Source organism: Hemitrygon akajei, chromosome 9 (genome assembly GCF_048418815.1).
Source record: "Hemitrygon akajei chromosome 9, sHemAka1.3, whole genome shotgun sequence".
Taxonomy (NCBI): Eukaryota; Metazoa; Chordata; class Chondrichthyes; order Myliobatiformes; family Dasyatidae; genus Hemitrygon; species Hemitrygon akajei.
The window spans coordinates 61573538-61594537 of record NC_133132.1 but is presented as its reverse complement, the minus strand read 5'-3'; the positions used below and the strand labels follow the sequence as shown (position 1 = coordinate 61594537).

At 45.2% G+C, this 21000-nt stretch overlaps 1 long non-coding RNA gene across 1 annotated transcript in view; it reads left to right on the top strand.

Annotated features, from left to right (window-relative positions):
• The first annotated feature begins 9524 nt into the window (after window positions 1-9524).
• LOC140733163 (uncharacterized) overlaps window positions 9525-21000 on the top strand; it is a 174529-nt gene continuing 163053 nt past the window's right edge. The window contains exon 1 of the long non-coding RNA XR_012100236.1: window positions 9525-9642. This is a non-coding gene — a long non-coding RNA (uncharacterized lncRNA). The remainder of the gene's footprint in view (window positions 9643-21000) is intronic.

Genomic DNA, 21000 nt, shown 5'->3' with positions numbered 1-21000 from the left:
GAGAGAAACAGGAATAGAGAATGGTGAAGGGGAGGGGCAATTGCGGGAAGTTTGAGAGATCAATGTTCATGCTGGTTGGAGGCTATCCAACTTGAATATTATTCATGAGGGGAATAGATAGGGTGAACGCACACATTTTTTGCAGAGAAGGGGAACTAAAAAGCAAAGGATCCAGGTTTAAGATGAGAAGTGAAAGATTTAAAAGAGACCAGAATGGGCAATTTCTAAACACAGAGGATAGTAAGTATATGGAACGAGCTTCCAGGCAGAGTATACAATAACAATGTAGAGAAAATATTTGGCTAAGTATATGAATAGGAGGAGTTCAGATGTATATGGTCCAAATGTGATACAATCTTCGTGGGGCACTATGCCTGAGCCATCTGGGCCAACAATCCTGTTTCTAAGCTGAGAAACTGAGAGGGATTTGTGGCCTGAAGTGGGTCTGCAATTGAAGGGTGTTGTGCACTAGGCTGGATCTACAGCTGAAGGGGTTTATGTTCTGAGATGGATCTGAAGTAGAAGGGGTTTGTGCCCTGGGGTGTATCTACAGTAGAAGGGGATCGTGCCCTGGGATAGATCTACAGTTGAAAGGGTTTGTACCCTGGAGTGGGTCTGCAATAGAAGGGGTTTCTGCCCTGGGGTGGATCTGCAGTAGAAGGGGTTTCTGCCCTGGGATGTATCTGCAGTAGAAGGGGTTTCTGCCCTGGGGTGGATCTGCAGTAGAAGGGGTTTCTGCCCTGGGATGTATCTACAGTAGAAGGGGTTTCTGCCCTGGGGTGGATCTGCAGTAGAAGGGGTTTGTGCTCTGGGGTGGATCTGTGGTCGAAGAGGTTTGTACCCTGAGGTGTATCTACAGTAGAAGGGGATCGTGCCCTGGGATAGATCTACAGTTGAAAGGGTTTGTGGCCTGGAGTGGGTCTGCAATAGAAGGGGTTTGCACCCTGGGGTGAATCTGCAGTTGCAGGGGTTTGTACCCTGGGGTGGATCTGCAGTAGAAGGGGTTTGTACCCTGGGATGTATCTGCAGTCGAAGGGGTTTCTGCCCTGGGGTGTATCTGTGATGGAAGGGGTTTCTGCCCTGGGGTGGATCTGCAGTAGAAGGGGTTTCTGCCCTGGGGTGGATCTGCAGTAGAAGGGGTTTGTACCCTGGGATGTATCTGCAGTCGAAGGGGTTTCTGCCCTGGGGTGGATCTGCAGTAGAAGGGGTTTGTACCCTGGGATGTATCTGCAGTTGAAGGGGTTTCTACCCTGGGGTGTATCTGCACTACCCGCTCCTGCTCCTATTTTCTTGCATGCGATCTCATCCTGCAAAGATCCTGTGTGTGAGCACGTTCAATTTCAGAATGTGAACGTGTTTGCACACAGGATGTTTGCCTGTTCCTGCACAATGCTCTCTTCAATGAACATTGTTGTGCTTGGAATCCAGTGGGAGTGCTGTTGACACTGTATTATATCGCCAAGGTCTCTGGTGAAAGGCACGTCTAACCTTCTCCCTGAGCTCGATCACGTAGCTGTCCTCGGCTGCTCATGCCTTTCCTGCAGCCCCTATCCATTTCTCATCTGACCTGACCGGGGGAGAAGATGAAATTCTGTTCCTCAAACTTATGGTATATTGTGTATTCATGGAGTCATTTGGGAGTTCAGAGACCTACAGAGTGTGATTTAACATGACAAGTGACAAGAACTGCAGGTTTGGACAGAATGGAGATGTACTTCAAAGGGAAACCCAGTATGCATTTGGCTTCTCTAGGTTAGGTGAGGCCACATTGGGAGCACATTTTTGGCAAAGATTTTATGGCTACTGATGTAGAAAATGAGATTTAGACTGAGAATTACTCAAAGAGGCCAGAAACAGTGCTGATGATTACCAAATAAATTAATGGAGTTATAGTTGTCCATCACAGAAACAGGCCCTTCTGCCCAACTCATCCATGCTAACCAAGGTACCTATCTATGCTAATCCCATTGCCTGTGCTGGGCCCAGATTCTAAACGCTTTCCAATCCATGAACCAGTTCAAATGTACCTTCCTTTAACCCCTCGTTCCACATACCCACCACCCTCAGGGTGAAAAAGCTGCCCCTCAGATCTCCTTTAAATCTTTCCCCTCTCACCTTAGATCTATGCCCTGGGGATGGGACTGTGACCAGGGGCAAGGAAAAGAGTGAGAGAAGGGAAATTAATATTAAATTTTGAGTGCAAAGACTGAAAGAAGATATAATCCTGATCAAATTTATCCATCCTGTTTTCTTATCCCTATACCTCAAATGGTCCAGCTCAGGCCACAGGAAGGACATGATTACCCCAGAGAAGGTGCAAAAAGGTCTGGAGGGCTTGAGAGACTAGATGAGCTGGAATTGTTTTCCTAGGAGCAGGGTGACCTACCTGATAGACATATCTAATAATCAGAGGCATAGAGAGGCTGAATGGTCAGTCTTTTCCTCAGGACAGAGGAGTCTAAAACCAGAGGATATGGATTTAAGCTGAGAGAGGAGAGATTTAAAGGGGAATTGAAGGGCTAGTTTTTCACACAAACTGTGGTGGGTTTGTGGAATGAGCTGCCAGATGAAGTGAAGAGGTATGGGTACAGTGACAATGTTTAAAGTCTTTTGAACATGTGTGTGGATGGGAAAGATTTAGAAAGATATGGGTCAAATGGGATTGGCACACTGGTCACCATGTGGAGCCTATTTCCATTCTCTGTAGGTCTGTAATTCTATGAGCCTATCTCTACTAAACACACCTTTATATCAGATTGAAGGAAGTAATTGGAGATCTCCTTAAAGAGCCAGTCCAGGCCTGATGGGCTTAATGCTCTCATAGAACTCTACCGGAACAGGTAATTCAGCCCCCGATATCTGTGCCAATTATAATGTCAATTCAGATGGCACATCAGCTGGCACATAGGTCTGTAATCTCTCCAGTCCCTTCTTGTTCATGTGTTTGTCTAAATGCCTCTTAAATGTTGCTGTCATATCTGCTTCTACCCCCTAACCCCCTCCTTTCACTCTCCCTCAAACCCCTTGCCTCAGCAAAGTGGACGGCCTCATCCAAAATGGAAAATAGCAGCACAAAGACACATGAGATTTCAGCTGTTGCAATCCGGAGCAAATGACCAAGCTGCTGGGGAGACTCTGCAAGTCAGGCAGCATCTGTGGAAGCAGAGGGATGGTCAAAATTTTGGGTTTAGTCCCTGCACCAGGATTGATTATTTTGCTCAGTCCTGACACCAAATGTTGACCATCTTTCTGCCTGTCAGAGAAGGGTATCAACTTGCTGATTGGGATATTTTCGGGCTGAGCTCTTGTCCATCAGCCAAGGTTGAGGCTGTAACTGAGAGAATCCCTTGGAGAATTTCTCCCGTCACAGAAATTCCTCCTTGTTGCTCATCTACACTTGTCTACAGTTGGGTTTGACCCATATCCCTCTAAACTCTCCCATCCATGTACCCGTTCAAAAGTCTTCTAAACATTGTCATTGTTCCTGCCACTATCCAAGAGAGTGCTTTAAAAAAGGACCCAACAGTGTGGTGCGAACAAGTCAAGTTTATTGTAATTTGCACAAATATATGTGTGCACAGGCACAGTGAAAACTTACCTGCAACAGCATTAGAGGAACATAGCAACAGGTCTGCAACATTCACAAGAAAATTATGATATAAATATAATTTATCCACAATTTTTACAAGAAAGAACGCTATTAGAGCAGTAAGACCATAAGACATAAGAATGCTTGAAAGGAAATAAGCATATGTTCTTGATCCTTGTTTTGTGTTACTTCAGGCTTCTGTATCTGCTGTCTGATGGTGTGAGTCAGACAGTGGGGATTTTGTTAATGGATGCTGTTTTCCTAAGGCAGTATCTCCTCTAGATACTACCAATGTTGAGCAGGGATGTGCCTGTGACGCGTTGGCTGGAATTTACCACACTGCCATTTCTTACAGATGCAGTTTCTCTGCAGCTCTCTGAAGCTTCTTACATACAATAGGATCTTCAGAAGGGAAATCGATCAAGAAATGTGAGAATAATTTGCAGGGGGTCGGGGGGGGGGGATGATAAAGGGACAGAATGAATTACTCTGCTGAGAGCTGAATGAATTAGATGGGCCAAGTGATGCTGTGTTAAGGAAGTAACTGGTGTGGAGGGTTCAAGCAGCACCAGCCCAGGCTTGTCCAAGGCCAGAGTCTGAGAGTGGGGTGGAGGGGTTTCATAGTGTGGATGGAACCCCTCCCCGATGCATTGAAATCTCTGGTCAGGAACAACCAGCAGAGCATCAAAAGGAGCAGGTGGGTGGAGGTACGTAGAGGCCTTGATAAAGCAGGGGCAGATCAAAGGGTGGAGATAGTGGAGGTGGGAGAGAGTTGTGCCAGAAAGCTGGAATTACTGGAGCCAGCGAAGGCTGAGGTAAACAGCAGCTTTGTAAGCATTCAGACCGGCTGCAGAGCTACAATCAGCACATCTGCGCAGGTACACAGATGGCATCAGTGGGAGCGGTGTTAGTGTGTTGCAAATTGCCTTATAGAATCAGAGAGTCATACAGGCTCTTCAGCCCAAATTATCCTTGTTTACCATCCAAGTTAGTCTCACGCCCGTGTTGGTCAATACCTTTATAAAACTTTCCTAATCCGTGTACCTGCTCATCTCCCTTTTAAAAGATGTTAATGAACCAGCTTCAGCCACTTCCTCTGACAACTTGTTCCATATACGCACCACCCTCTGTGGAAAATGTTGCCATTCAAGTTCCTTTTGAACTCTCCCCCCCATTTTAAACCAATACCCTCTAGTTCTTGATTCCCCAAACCTGAGAAAAAGGCTGAGAGCATCCACCCTTTCTTTGTCCCTCAGACTTTGGACACACGTGATGTGTTGCAGTTTGTAAGTTAAAACAGGGCAGGATTTGCATAGTAAATAGCAGGGTCCTGAAAAATAGGGACACACAGTGGTACAGGTACTTTGTCCCTTGAGAGTGGTGACAAAGTGGGCAGACAGGGTGGTGAAGAAGGTGCTTGATCCTCTTGCCTTCATCTGTCAGGACAGTGAGTACAGGAAATGGGACAAGATATTGTAACTGTCCAAGTGGTTGATGAGGCCACACTTGGAGTACTGCCTGCAGTCCTAGTCACCTGGGATTAGGAAGGATTTTGAGCTAGGAAAGGTGCAGAAAAGATAATACAAGGATGTTACTGGGAATGGAGGACCTGAGTTATAAGGATGGGTTAGTTCAGATGGGACATTTTACTCTGGAGCATAGCAGACAAATGGGTGATAATTATGAGTGGAGTGGATAAGGGGCATGGTCACGGTTTCTTTTCTCATGGCTATAGTTGTCTAAAGGTAATGGACACAGATTGAAGGTGAGACGAGAAGAAGGGCCTAAGGGTAATTCTTTTTCATAGCAGCATGTGGTGGTGTATATAGAATGAGCTGCCAGCGGAAGTGGAAGAGGTAGGTACATTAACAACTTTAAAAGACATTTAGACAGGTTACATGAAAAGGGAAATGGGACCAGCTCAGGTAGATAAATTGGTAGGCATAAACTGGGCCAAATGGCCTGCTTTTGTGCTCTCAAACTCGGTGACTCAGTGGAAACGTGTCAGACATTGTCTCATTGGAGTTCTATATAATTGGAACAAGATGTCCCTAGTCTGGGACTGAAACCTTCTATGTAATAAAACTTCTGATTTATTTTTCCTAAGATGGTTTATTCAACAATTACAGTATCACTGGAATACAATATTACAGTATTTCAAAATATGCAATGTTTATATTTTATAATTATAAATCACATATTACTATCCAAACACACTCGAGCCCCTAGAATTCCCACCAGTCCTGGAAATCCTCCAGTGAACCTGGTGTTTCCTCGAAGAGGAGCTGGCAATCAGCTCAAGCAAAAGCCTTAACTGCCCATTGCTTGGACCAGTGAATGGCCACCTTGGTCAGGCCCAGGAGCAAACTGACCAGGAGATCGCAACGTGACCCACCCCGTCTGCTGGGTGACCGAGGATCAGGAGCATGGGGCTGAAATGCAACCAGAACTTGAGGAGCAGCCCCTTCAGATGCAACAACATTTTGTTATTTTCTTTGCCTGCATATTACAGGTTTGAAGCTGTTGGAGCCTGAGACTTAAAGTTTGTAGTTCGATTGAGTGAGCTAGCACTCTGATGTCCCCAAGAAAACTCCAGGAGAGAAATGCGAGCACTTGCTACCACGAGGAGAAGCTCATGAAGACTAGACAAAGGGCCACGATCAACTACATTTCTCACGAGTTACACGAGGAGAAGCTAATAAAGACTAGACAAAGGGCCACGATCAACTACATTTCTTATTGATTAAAGCATTGAGGAAGATTGAAACATTGAGATAAATGCAGAGGAGAACAAGCAGTTCTCAGAGAGGCTGCTGGGTTCGAGTCACTGCCCTTGGAGGGGCTGCTGGTTCAAGTCACTGCCCTTGGAGGGGCTGCTGGTTCGAGTCACTGCCCTTGGAGGGGCTGCTGGTTCGAGTCACTGCTCTTGGAGGGGCTGTTGGTTTGAGTTGCTGCCCTTGGAGGGGCTGCTGGTCTTTTTCTCTGCCCTCAGAGAGGCTGCTGGTTCGGGTCAATCCCCGTGGAAAGACTGCTGATTCTTGGCGGGCTGGGGGCTTGGGGTTTGATGTCCTTGTTGTTTCTCCACATGGGTGATCTGTTTTTGTGTGAGGGAGGAGTTGTGAATAGTTTGAGGTTTCCGAGTTTTTGTTTCTTTTTCTTAGTATGCAAGGGGAGTCAGCATACAGAGAGGAGGTACAGTGGCTAACGGACTGGTGCAGAGTTGACTCTGCATACCTAATGATGGTTGTTGATTTCAGGAGGGCACGGAGCGACCACTCCCCGCTGAACATCGACGGCTCCTCGGTAGAGATTGTTAAGAGCACCAAATTTCTTTGTGTTCACCTGGCGGAGAATCTCACCTGGTCCCTCAACACCAGCTCCATAGCAAAGAAAGCCCAGCAGCGTCTCTACTTTCTGCGAAGGCTGAGAAAAGTCCATCTCCCACCCCCCCCATCCTCATCATATTCTACAGGGGTTGTATTGAGAGCATCCTGAGCAGCTGCATCACTGCCTGGTTTGGAAATTGCACTGTCTTGGATCGCAAGACCCTGCAGCTGATAGTGAGGTCAGCTGAGAAGATCATCGGAGTCTCTCTTCCCACCATTACAGACATTTACACTACACGCTGCATCCGCAAAGCAAACAGCATTATGAAGTACCCCACGCACCCCTCATACAAATTCTTCTCCCACCTGCCATCTGGGAAAAGGCACCGAAACATTCGGGCTCTTACGACCAGACTATGTAATGGTTTCTTCCCCCAAGCCATCAGACTCCTCAATACCCAGAGTCTGGACTGACACCAACCTACTGTCCTCTACTGTGCCTATTGTCTTGTTTATTATTTATTGTAATGCCTGCACTGTTTTGTGCACTTTATGCAGTCCTGGGTAGGTCTGTAGTCTAGTGTAGTTTTTTTTGTGTTGTTTTACGTAGTTCAGTGTAGTTTTTGTACCGTTTCATGTAGCATCATGGTCCTGAAACGCGTTGTCTGGGTTTTACTGTGTACTGTACCAGCAGTGATGGTTGAAATAACAATAAAAAGTGACTTGACTTGACTTGAGAAGATTACAACTAGAGGACACGGGGCGGTGGGTGGGGGGGGGGGGGGATTGATGCCTTTCTTTCAAATGCTATGTTTTTCTGTAAAGACAAATTTCAGAGTTGTATTCTGCATACATTCTTTGATAATTAACTGAACCTTTGAACTTTAACTTTTGTGAATTTTGTACCAAGACATGAAGGTCTCACTGAACATGAGCTCTTTGCGATCTCTCACCATCTTTCTCTTTCTTCTACTGTAGCAGATGGCCTCAGTTCTTTCTATATCTGCAACTTCCCATTTATTCACTTAACCCGTTTATATGCTCCCTGCATCCTTCTCACAACCCACACTGCCATCCACGTCTGTACCATTAGAATACTTGATGAGCTTCAAAGTCTAAAGTCAAAGTCAAGTGCATTGCCACATGCACAAGTGCATGCACTGTATATACAGGTATCAGCATCACAGGCACATTGCATTACAGACACAACATTCAGAAGGAAAACATACATTAGAACCAAAGCAAAGTCCACTGTGTCCACAGCGTTGCTATACTGAGGTAGAGATTACGATTATGCAGGTTACTTAAACGAGTGGTTGAAGGGACGTTGCTTGAACATGGTGGTCTGGAACTTCAGGCTTTTGTACCTCCTGGCCCATGGTAGCTGTGAAAAGATGAATGGAGTGGGTCTTTGATGATGGATGTTGCATTCTTGAGGAATGCCTCATGTAGGATGCTACCAATGGTGGGGGAGGGATGCACACATGACGTACTGAACAGACCACTACTCATGTTCCTGCCCATTTGAAGTGCCGGACCAGAGCATGATGCAACCAGTCAATGTAGAAGCGTGTAAGTGGACAAATAAAGTGCAAGGGCCACGATGAGGTAGACTGGGAGATTAAGAATTATCTTAGGACAGAGAACGAGGCCATTCAGCCCACCGGATTTATGCTGGACACAGGGCAATATCATTTGCTTGTTAGTTCTCTCCACATTTCTATCAGCTGCCCACAGAAACTGCCCCTCACCTTCACACTGATGGCAATTTATAGTAGGTAAGTAAGCTACCCATGCTTCCTCTTTGCGATTTGTGAGGAACTGGAACACTCAGAGGTAACTCATTTGGTTTCAGGGAGATTGAGCAAACTCCACACAGACGCAGCTGAGGTCAGGATGGAACCTAGATCTCTGGTGCAGTGGGACAGTGGCTCTTCTCCTGCCAGGGTGCTATGCCACAGGCTTTGCTAATACTCTCCCTAAATCCTGAAACTTTGCTCATTCGGGCAAGTTTCCATATGGGAAAAGGACCTAGAGTGGAATTGGAATTGGTTTATTTTTGTTCTATGCACCAAGATACTGGGAAAAACTTTTGTTTGCATGATGTCGAGATAAATCATTCCATACATAAGTACATTAAAGTGTAAAGAGAAGAAAAAAATAACAGAATGCAGAATATAATGTTACAGGTACGGAGAAAGTGCAGTGAAAGTCAGCGAAGTGAAAGGGCCAGAAAAGGGCATATTGGGAGATCTCAGGAGTTCAGTTTTGAGTGTATGACGATTCCCTTCAAGAGTCTGTTAGTGGAATGGAGGCTGTCCTCGAGCTTGGTGATACGAGCTCTCAAGCTGTTAAATATTGGGATGGAAGCTATCCTCGAGCTCGGTGATTGGTGTTCTCAAACCTTTAAATCTGCCCAATGGGAGAGAATGTTTGGGTGGGAGGAGGTCTTGATTAAGCTGGCAGTTTTTCCTGACATAGATCAAGCCTCAGATTCCCTGTGCTTGGAATTACACATGCTGCTCTCTCGCCTGACTTCAGGGGGCGCTAATAGCTCATTTCTCGAGTGAATTGCTTCAGGTCAAAGATCAGCCTGAATGAAGGGAAAGCACACGATAGTTAATTACTCTCTAATCACCAACGATAGCAGAGATACTTGCCCGTATCTGCCAGCTGTTCAGCAGTCTGAGAAGCAACTGGAGACCTCGCTGTTGCCAGGGTGAAATGGTGAGTGAGTGGAGTGAAGCTGACAGCAATTCCTATTGAAATCTGATGAAAAGCAGGTAAAAAAAAACACAGTGCATCTCTGAGAACCGCTTCCCATACCACTAATTACCTGAAATGCTGCTCCCCCTGATATGTGGGTGAATATGGCGACCATCTTGTGCACACATAGATCCCAGGGCAATTCGTGCTCTTGGTGGCGACCGATGAAAGAAAACTGGCTATCAGGGACAAAGGAGACCGCAACAGCTTGCATTTATATGGCAGCCTTCACATGGTAATACATGCCAGGATTCTAGGAAGTCTGATCCTGAGCCTTGGATGAGTATGCAGGCAGGTTTTCTGAAGCTTGGCCAGAGAGATTTGGTTTCAAGCGATGTGTGTTGAATGTTGAGGAAGAGGCTGTGGGGCTGAGGTATTCGCGATGGAATGCTGGAGTCAGACCACAGCCCAGTGCAGGGATGATGGAGCAAGACCAGTTGGGTTCAGGCTGAGATATCAGAGGCTGTAGGGCTGCATGATTTGAGGGACAGAGAGCACCTCTGAACAGGTTGTGGAAAGATGTCATTAACCGGAAAGAGTGCAGAGGAGATTTCTGAGTGTTCTGCCAACGCTCAAGGGACTGAGTTACAGGGAGAGGTAGGGACTTCACTCCTTGGAGCACTGGAGAATGAGAGGTGATCTTAGAGAGGTGCATAAAACTACTGTAGACAGAGCAATTCCCAGAGTTGTGGGATCTAAAACTAGAGGGCATAGGTTTAAGGTTTAACAGGAAACTGAGGGGCAGCTTTTCACACAGAGGCTGGTAAGTGTATGGAATAAGCTGCCAAAGGAAGTGGGTGAGGATTTTCAAAATGGGTGAACAACACACAAAATGCTAGAGGAACTCATCAGGTCAGGCAGTTGGTATAGAAGGGAACACACAATTGACATTTTGGGCCAAGGCCCTTCATCAGGACTGGAAAGGAAGGGGAAGAAGCCAGAATAAGAAGATGGGGGTGGGGGGAGGGGGAACAGGCTAAGGAATACAAGCTACAAACTAGGTGAAGCCAGATGAGAAGAAAGGTGTGTGGGGGAGGGTGATGAAATGAGAAGCTGGGAGGTGATAGGTGGGAAAGGTGAAGGACTGAGTAAGAAGGAATCTGATAGGTGAGGAGAATAGACCATGTGAGAAAGAGGAGGGGGGGCACCAGAGGGAGGTGATGAGCAGATGAGAAAAGAAGGGGTAAGAGGGGAGACAGAATGAGGAATGGAAAAAGAGAAAAGGGGGAGGGGTTTGAAATTATTGAGTGTTAGAGAAATCAATGTTCAGGCCATCAGGTTGGAGGCTGCACACACATAATATGAGGTGCTGTTCTTTCAACTTCAGAGTGGTCTCATCGTTTCAGTAGAGGAGGCCATGGACCTACATGTTGGAACGAGGACGGGAAGTAGAATTAAAATGGGTGACCACCAGGAAATCATACTTGTGGCATGACGAAGGTGATCGACAAAGCCGGCCCCCAATCAAGGTCAGGTCTCACCAATGCAGAGGAGGTCGTACCGCGAGTGGCTGAGACAGTAGATGACCCTGACAGATCGGCAGGTGAAATATTGCCTCACGTGGAAGGGCAGAATGGCGGTGACTCCCTTGTCCATTCATCCCTCCCCACTAATCTCTCTCCTGGCACTTATCCCTGCAAGTGGTACAAGTGCTACCCCTGACCCTTCACCTCCATCCAGAGCCCAAGTGCTGAAAGGAAGAGGAAGGACCATGAGACCATTAGATTCTGGAGCAGAGTGAGGCCGTTCAGTTCATCGAGCCTGCTCAGTTACTCAATCATGGCTTTTTCAACCCCATTCTTCTTTCCATAATCGTTGCTAATCAAGAACCTATCAATATCTGCCTTAAATACACCCAATGAATTGGCCTCCACAGCCCTCTGTGGCAACGGATTCCACAGAATCAGCACCCTGGCAGAAGAAATTCTTCCTCATCTCAGTTCTAAAGGGACGTCCTGTTATTCTGAGGCTGTACATCAGAGTCTCCTTCTATTGGAAACATTGTCCACTCCATCCAGACCTTTCAGTATCAGCTGGTGTTTTAAACGGGACCTGAGTGGTTTGGGTGGTGAAAAAGGTGATTAGCACGCTGACCGTCATCAGTCAGGACACTGAGTATGGGAGTTGGGAAGTTTTGTTGCAGTTATACAAGACATTGGTTATGCTGCACTTTTGAGTATTGTGCTCAGTTTTGGTCACCGTGTTATAGGAAAGATGTTATTAAACTAGAAAGGGTGCAGGAAAGATTTACCAGGATTTTGCCTGGACCTGGGGGAGCTGAGTTACAAGAAGAGGTTGCATAGACTTTATTCCCTGCAAGGTAGGAAATTGAGGGGTGACCTGATGGGGTCATAAGATCGTGAGGGTATTAGACAAGGTGAAAGCACAGTTTTTTTCCCCCCAGGGAAGGGATGCTAAAAAGAAGGCAGCACAGGTTTAAGACCAGAGGGGAAGAATTTAAAAGGAACACCAGGAGCAGCTTCTTCATGCAAAGGTGGTGTGTATTTGAAAGGAGCTGCCAGAAATAGTGGTACTGTACATTAACAGCATTTAAAAGCCACCTGCAGTAGATGGACAGGAGAGGTTTAAAGGGCTATGGGTCAAGCGAGGGCAGTTGGGCAGAAGGGCCTGTTTCTGCACTCTATGTCTGACTCGATGACATTTAGGCAGTCACTTAAGGTGTTGAAGGATTAATGCAAAAGAGTCAGCATGGCTAGGATGGGCCAAAAGGCCTGCTTCTGCGCTGAATGACCCCAAGAGAGGAGGAGGGCGGCTACAGATTTCACACGGAAGGTTGCAGATACATCTCAGCCACAAAGTGATGAATGAGGCAGTGCTGAATAATTAATGAGGTGGCATGAATAATGAATGGCGGTTGAGAACCACAAGCGAGACTGAGTTGATGAAGCGCTCTCTCTCTCTCTCTCTCTCTCGTTCCCGTTGTATGTGCAAAGCCGCTGCCTCCCTGCACTACATGTCAGGCTGCACGTTGGCTCCTATTGACTCTGTTAGTCATTTAGCCCGTGGGCTCCGTGCCACCTCCTGTCAGCTGCTTATTGGATCTTCACATATGTGGGTCAAGGTCACGCAGACTAAGGCTGGGACAATGAATTAAAATCTGCAGACAGAATTGCCTGATTGGAGCTAACCGAGCGTCCCCCCCCCCCACCCCGTCCACGTAGCTGAATCCTTCACCCCCTCTTCCCATTTCAATCCATTACCTGCCTTTCCCTCTGACTGGGCACACGCTGCCTCTTCCAAGCATGCACAGAATTTTTCAAATACCAGTTCGCTTTTTTTTGAAAGATATTTTAAATGCCCTAGCCTATCTCGTGAGTCAAGGGGTGGGGGTGGGCAGAGATGCCCACAAACACTTTAGACTGTACGCTGAAGAATAGGAATTCACACCCATCAACTTCTACATTTAAGGGCAACAAAAATGGGATTAGTATGCATAGTTGCTAGCATGGATATAGTGGGCTGAAGGGCCCGATTTCGTGCCCGATTCCGAAAAGCCCAGCAGGATCTTGACCGAGGGGCGGTGGTGTTGGGGATGGGACCTCAGGGGTGAGTTTGAAAGGAGAGGAGAAGGCGTCTGCAGAGAGAGAGGGAGAGAACCCCCGACACTAGCTTCATCCCGACTCTGGCCCAGATATCAAATCATGATTTCCATTACTATACCTCGGTGCAGTGATTCGAAACAGAATCTGTCCATTGTGCAGTGTGTGTGAGACTGGTGAAGGCACTGCTCCTACAATCACATCAATGGGGTCTGCTTTCAAGAGCAGAATCTGTGGTCATGGCAACGTGGATTTTTTTTGAGTCCTCCAAAACTGCAGAGGTTTTTTCTTTCATTGACAAAAATGGTATTTTACTAACAGCAGCCCCTGTCCAGCATTTAGATGCCATTTTAGTGACAACATCTACTTAACTGCAGCAAAAATACCCTTTGTTGAATATTCCTTTGTCAGCTGTCGAGTCTCATGATCTGTTGGACAGCCGCCAGGTCTGAGTACGTGTGGACTGCGGTGAGTGCAAGGCAGCTCTGAGCAGGCTGCCACTGCGCCAGCGCCCAGCAGAGGGCACTCTCGGTCAACAATTTAGGACCCGTCCCAGAGTTGGTCACACAGGGCGGGAAGTTTGACCGCTGAGCCGTGAAAGGGTTTTTATTTCCATGTACATAACCCAGGGCGTTAATGACTGGGAATGAGCTGCAATGTTGAGGGGGCTTTTGGACAGGTATCTTCCCTATACAGCCAGGGCACAAAGCCCAGAACGGGCTCTGACCTCATGCCACTTGGAACGTGTGATTCTTTAACCTGTTACCCCATCAAGCCGCTTGTCCTCTGCATTCTCCACTGCCTATAATTTATACTTTCTACATGCCGCTGATGCTGCCACAGGCAAGTGTTTCATTGTACCTGTACCTCACCCTACCAGTACACCTGACAATAAACTGGATTTGATTTGACTGGGTATCGACATCTTTGAGAATCTCTCCGGGGCCCAACACATTGATGCAGTCATGAAGCCCATGCCAATGGTTCTATTTCATAAGGAGTTTGAGGAGATTTAATATGCTACCAAAGATGCTTGCAAATTTCTATAGATGTATGGTGGAGCACGCTTTGACTGGTTGCATCATTGCCTGGCGTGGTGGCTCCAGTGCACAAGATTGCAAGGGACTCCAGAGAGTTGTAGACTCAGCCAGCTCCATCTCAGACACGAACCTCCGCACCAAGAAGGACATCTTCAAGAGGTGGTGCCTCAAGAAAGTGACTGCCTCCACGAAGAACCCTCACCATCCAGGACGTGCTCTCTTCCTGTTATTACCATCTGGGCAGAGGTATAGGAGCCTAAAGACCCACACTCAACAGCTTCTTCCCCTCCGCCATCTGATTTCTAAACAGTCCATGAATCCATTAATTGCTTTGCTATTCCTCTTTCACTCCATTTATTTTTGTAACTGATGATAATTTTTATGTCTTGCACTGTACTGCTGCTGCAAACCAACAAATTTTGTGATGTACTCTGTGTCAGTGATAATAAACCTGATTCTGACTTCACTGACAATATGTCAGGTTCCACCATTCTGACCTCTGGGTCTGCAGTGTCCCCACTGGACACAATGCTGTACAAGAGGCAGGCAGAGGTCTCGGGAATTCTCAACATTGACTTCCAGATCCTGGGAAGCTTTGGGTCAAAGATGGGCAAGGTAACCTCCCGATTACCACCCACTGAGCTTAATCAGCTGTGGAAACTGTTCCTCCATGTTGAATCATAAATTGAAGGCAGCAAGTTGCACGTACTGTGGGTGGGGGCTTCAGGGTCCAGCACCCAGAGTCTTGGTAGCACCATCACTGCTCTAGCTCACTGATGGTCAAGCACAGGAGCTGTATCGGTTAGTGAGTGAAGCAAACTGAGGGATAAGCGTACTTAACCCCATCCTCAACAACCTATCTGTGGGAGATACACCTGTCTAGGACAGTACTGGTGGACTGACCAGTGTTCAGTCTTTGTGGAGACAGCATCCTGTCTTAGAACATAGAACAGAACAGCATAGGAGCAGACTCTTTGGTTCACAATGTTGTGCCAACTAATCACTTCTGCCTGCACATGGTTCATATCCCTCCATTCTCTGAACAGCTTAAATACCTCTATCATTTCTGCCTCCATCACAACCCTTGGCAGTGCATTCGAGACACCCACCACTCTCTGTAAAAGACCTTCACTGTACATCTCCTTTGAACTTACCACCTTTCACCTTAAATGCATGCCCTTTAATATTAGACATTTTGACCTGGGAAAGGCTACAGGCTGTTTACTCTATGTTCTTGTAATCTTATTACCCTCTACCGGGTCTCCCCTTGGCCCCCACCGCTCCAAAGAAAACAGCCAAGTTTGTCCAACTTCTTGTAGTACCTTGCAGCATCCTGGTGAACCCTTTCTATAGTCGTCCCACCGTCCCTACAAAAAACAGTCTTTGAAGCTGCAAGATAGCTCCTAACTCTCGACCTCAATGCCTCGACTAACAAAGGCAAGCACACCAAACACCATCCTTACTACCCTGTTGGCTAATGCAGCCACTTTCAGGGAACCGTGAATTTGGACCCTAAGATCCCTCGTTTCACATGGACCACTTGCTTGTCCTGTAATTCAGGGACGTGACTGTAACTTGCCATGCCCGAAAGTTGCCTTGGTCTTGCTGCAGGCAGTTATGAGCCACTTCATTTACCGAGGAGTAGCCGATAGAACTGAACATCAGTGAACATCTCACTTCTGGTCTTATGATTGAAGGAAGAGCAGGTATCGGTAATTGGTTAATTTTTGTCACATGTACTGAAAATCTGTTTTGCATGCTATCCAGACAGATCATTTGAAAACTTAGAGTACGAACTTTGAGGTAATCCAAGGAAAAACCAGTAACAGAATGCAGTATCTAGAGCTACAGTCGCAGAGAAATGTCTCCACCCAGCTCACTCCTTTCCAAATCATCACCTGCAGCCCATTTAAACCCAGCTCTCACCCACAGTCCTCATTCATGGAGGGCAGTGGGTTTGATATTGGAACAGGGTCCGGGGGTCAGACGCAGACCAAAGGACTGGGCCTGCTGTTGGCAGCTTCTCTCAGGCAGAAAGCGATGGAGAAGATGGAGGTAATGAATGGGAGATGGTATTGGCTTATTGGAGATTCATGGAGGAAGGCAAAGGGCAGGTTTCTGGGGAACGGGAAATAAGCTACCAATTGAGGATTGTAGTGGCTTATCATTCAATGATGGAGGCAGTAGACAAGATTGAAATTAAAAAGGAAGGAAGAGTTTAAAGCTTTGTTGAATTTTGACTATGATCCTATTTCTGATATCAATCCAACTAGACTAAGGACTTGGAAAAAAAACATTATGAGATATTGTGGGCACAAAGCCATACGAGATGGGGCATTCTTAGTACTTTGTAAAGATAGTAAGCAACGTGAGAAAGCCTGGGGGTTAAAAGCTATGGAAGGAAGGAAAGTAACATCAAGGAATTACATTGAACAACAGTGGCTTTGGGGAGTAATCCCTGGAGTGCCGCTAGATGAATCCATGGACCGAGTTAAAATAGATTGAGTTGAGTAATAATACCTTGTGCTCTGTACTCAACTCAGTAGCTAAGGAATCAGTTCCCAGATTTTTGGGAGACAATAAAAGGTAAGCTGTTCAGTTGAGAGCAGATGACTGTAAAAGAGCTGTGAAGGAGTGGAATAGAGTTTTTAGGAAAGTTAGGCAGTGTTACTCCTACTCATCTTTCATACATTTCCCTCCATCCCTCTCAGTCCTGAAGAATGGTCTTGGCCTGAAATGTCAACTATTTACTCTTTTCCATAGATGCTGCCGGACCTGCTGAGTTCCTCCAGCATTTTGAAGTCTGGTTAAAAATGTAGTGAGAAGTGTAATGAAAATGTATTGGAAAACATACAGTAATAGCTTTGGGAAGCAATCTAGGTAGGGGAAGTTTGGGGTATGATACAGAAAATGGGGGGAGTTAGGTGCATTACTGGTTTTGTATCGCAGACAAAAGCAGCATTTACTGACAAAGCAGAATTATTAGCAAAAACATATGATAGTGTACATATATCAGCCAATTTAAGTAGAGAGGTCTTGTAGAGAAACAGTTTTGGCAAGCAATGCTCAGTTTGCTGAGAAATGTTTCAGTTCCTGTTTGGATGGTGAATTTACATTGTCTGAACTTAAAAGGGCTATTAATGGTGCTGGTCAGACACCACCTGGGAAAGTTAATGTTTGTTGTTTACACGGTTTTCAGATTCAAAACCTATGCTGGCTTTAAAATTCATTAATATAATAAAGGTAGAATGGCAACTTCCTGCTTCCTGGAAATTGACAATTGTTAAGCCTATATTGAAACCTGTTAAGATCAATCAGATCAATCCAGTTACAGACCTATTTCACTAACTTCACATGTATGTAAGATAATGGAATGAATGGTTATAGCAAAGCTTTTCTTATTTTGTGGAAAATTAGCTGTATGCCAATCTGGATTTTGTATATGGAGAATGACCATGGACTCTGTGTTAGGTTTGGAATCTGATATTTGTAAGGCCCAAGTTAATAAAGAATCAATAGTAGCAGTTTTCTTTGATGCAGAGAAAGCTTATGACATGTTATGGACACAGGGTTGCTGCTTAAACTGGAAAAGATGGGAATAGGTGGTAGAATGTTCAATTGGATTCAAGATTTTTTTGTGATAGGAAGATACAAGTTAGAGTGGGATCAACATTCTTTAAGGATATCGGATAGAGAATGGGACTCCACTGGGGAGTGTGTGTTGCCCAGTCCTCTTTAATATTAAGGTCAATGACAGGTTCTTAAATGTTGGCTCAGACATTTCCAAATCATTACATGCTGATGATGGTGTAGTATAGAAGAGAGGCAGGAATTCAAATTATATAATTAGGAAAATGCAGGCAGCTATTGATGAGGTAGAGGAATGGGAATGTAGATGGGAATTTAAATTTTCTGTTGCAAACACTCAACTTCGTTGTTTTTCTAAAAGGAACATTATATCTACAATTGATCTCAAGTTTTATGGTAAACGAGTCAGTGGTAAAGTTTCTAGGTATGTGGATGGTCACAACGCTATCATGGAAGGTGCATGTGAATTAAAATCTAGAGAAGTGTAAAAAAAAAAGCCCTCAATGTGCTCAAGTGTTTAGTGGAGTGTGATTGGGTTGTGATATTGCTTTAATCAAATTTGTCTTTAATTTTGGATGTGTAACTTCTGGGTCAGCCTCACCAGCAGTCTTAAAGCCCCTAGATAAAATTCAAGCTCAGGCATTGAGATTATGTTGTGATGCTATTAAATCATCTCTAGTTTGTTTATTACTGATAGAAATGGATGAAGTACCTTTACATCTACACAGTAATGGTTTATTGGGTTAACATAAGAGGACATAAAGTTGGTCATCCAATATTGGCAACTTTAGTAGAGTGTTGGGAGCACTGTATTCGTAAGGTCTTCAGTTTTGGGTAGATGGAAAATTAATGGGCACAAAATCTTGGGTCGTTTTATGTGAATTACGGTTCCAGTGTTCCCCTATCTGCCATCCCTCCATTTTTTTTCCCTTTGCCTGTGGTTGATTTGGGCCTTCAGGAAAAGATCAAGATGAGGAGTGATTGTTTATTAGTGGCACAGGAAGTTCGGCAATATATGCAAGGTAGACATTATGGCTTCTTACATGTCTACACAGATGGTTCAAATGATCCAGTGACAGGTCATTCAGGTGTTTCCATTTATGTTCCAGAGTTTCAGGTACTATTAAGAAAAGAGTATCAGATAAAGTATTGGTATTCACATCTGAGATAGTCACTATCAATGTAGCCTTGGAATTGGTCAATGAGATACACCCTGGTTATGTATTTCTGTGCTCTGATTTGTTCTTGGTTGTGACATCTATTAAAACAAGTAGTTCAAATTGTAGGCCAGACATTCTTCTTGAGATTGGACAAACATCTGTTGAGGCTGCAGGGTCTAGGCTTGTGTATACATTTCATACGGGCTCCTGCCCATGTTGGGGTTGAAGGAAATGAGGTGACAGACACTCTTGCCAAGCAATCACCTAAAACGAAGGCTATAAAAATAGTGGTGCCTTTGCATAAAGGAGAGGTAAAAGCCATAATTAATAAATTCTATTCAATAACTGTAGCAACAAAGTTAGGATAAGGAAAAGAAAGAATGGGATTTATATAAAATCAGAGGATGGTAAGAACTCAACTGGGAGATGGGTTTAAAAGGAGGGAGAAAGTTATACTTACATGTTTATGTACTGGACATACTAGGTTAAATAATTCCTTGTTCAGAATTAATATGCATGTTACAGGCATTTGTGGGAAGTGCACTTGTCAAGAAAAGGTGCAGCGTAAATTGTTTGAGTGCAGATCCTATGAGTTGCAAAGGAAACATAATTGCTAAATTGAGATCTTTGGGACAGACACTGTTTAACATTGAAAGTTTGTTAGGATATCACTGCCATTGTAATGTATAGAAGTGTGAACTTGACTTTCTGAAAAGCTTTAGACTTCTGAATTTTTCTTTTGAGGGGGGATTTAGTGGGTATACTCCCTGTCTCTTTGCTCCACCTTCCAACTCAGTAGGTGGCGGTAATGTACTTTATGTTAGTCTGCCAACTGCCATTAGATGTTGCAAGAAGAACAAACCTTGTTCACTCATCCAGTTGTTCCTAGCCATCAGTTACCTTGTTGCTTTGTCATGTTAGATATCTGCCCTTGCTTGTTTTGTGTCTCCTTGTGACTTGTTAGTTTGCAGTTTATTATTAAAGTCATCACTCACTGAAATCGCTTCCACTGCTCTGCATGTGGTCAAGTCTCTGCTGCTTTTCCTGACAGAAAGTGCAGTGAAGGTAGACAATAAAGTGCAGGGCCACGACGACGTAGTTTGTCAGATTAAGAGTTCATCTTTAACGTACAAGGAGTCTTACAGCAGTGGGATAGAAGCTGTCCTTGAGCTATCCATGTGTTTTCAAACTTTTGTATCTTCTGTCTGATGGGAAGGGGAGAAAAGAGAATGTCTTTGATTATGCTGTCTGCTTTCTTGAGATGGTGTGCAGTGTAGACAGTGTCTGTGGAGGGGAGCCGGTGATGGACTGTCTGTGTCCATAACTCTTTGCGATTTCTTGCACTCTTGGGCAGAGTAATTGCCATACAAAGCTATGATCCATCCAGACAGGATACTCGCAAAGGTGCACCTGTAAAAATTGGTGAAGGCCAATCAGGACACGTTGAATTTTCCTAGCTTTTTGAGGAAGTAGAGGAGCTGGCATACTTTCTTGGCAATGGTGTCTACGTTCTTGGACCAGTCGAAGGTATTAGTGATATTTACTCTTGAAACTCTCATTCATATCCACCTCAGCACTGTTGATACATACAGTGGGGTGTTCTCCACTTCGCTTCCTGGGATGAAACAGCTGAGGATGGTTAGTCCAAGTACGAAGTAAAGAGCTGAGTTTCAGAGGTGAGATGGGACTGACTGCCCTTGACATCAAGGTCGCATTTGACCATGTGTGGTATCAGGGAGACCCGTAAAACTGAAGCTCGTGGGCTTTATAGGGAAAATTCCTGTGATTCGAGCAATGGAGACTCAGAGGAATGCAGATGCTGGAATCTGGAATTCAGTGAGCCGGGTAGCATCTATAGAGAGAAATTCAGTGCAGGTGAAGGGAATTGTCTTGAAATTTCCATTCTCCATGTCCCTTCATAGATGCTGAGCGGCCTGTTGAGTTCAACCAGTGTTTTGTGTTCCAGCATCT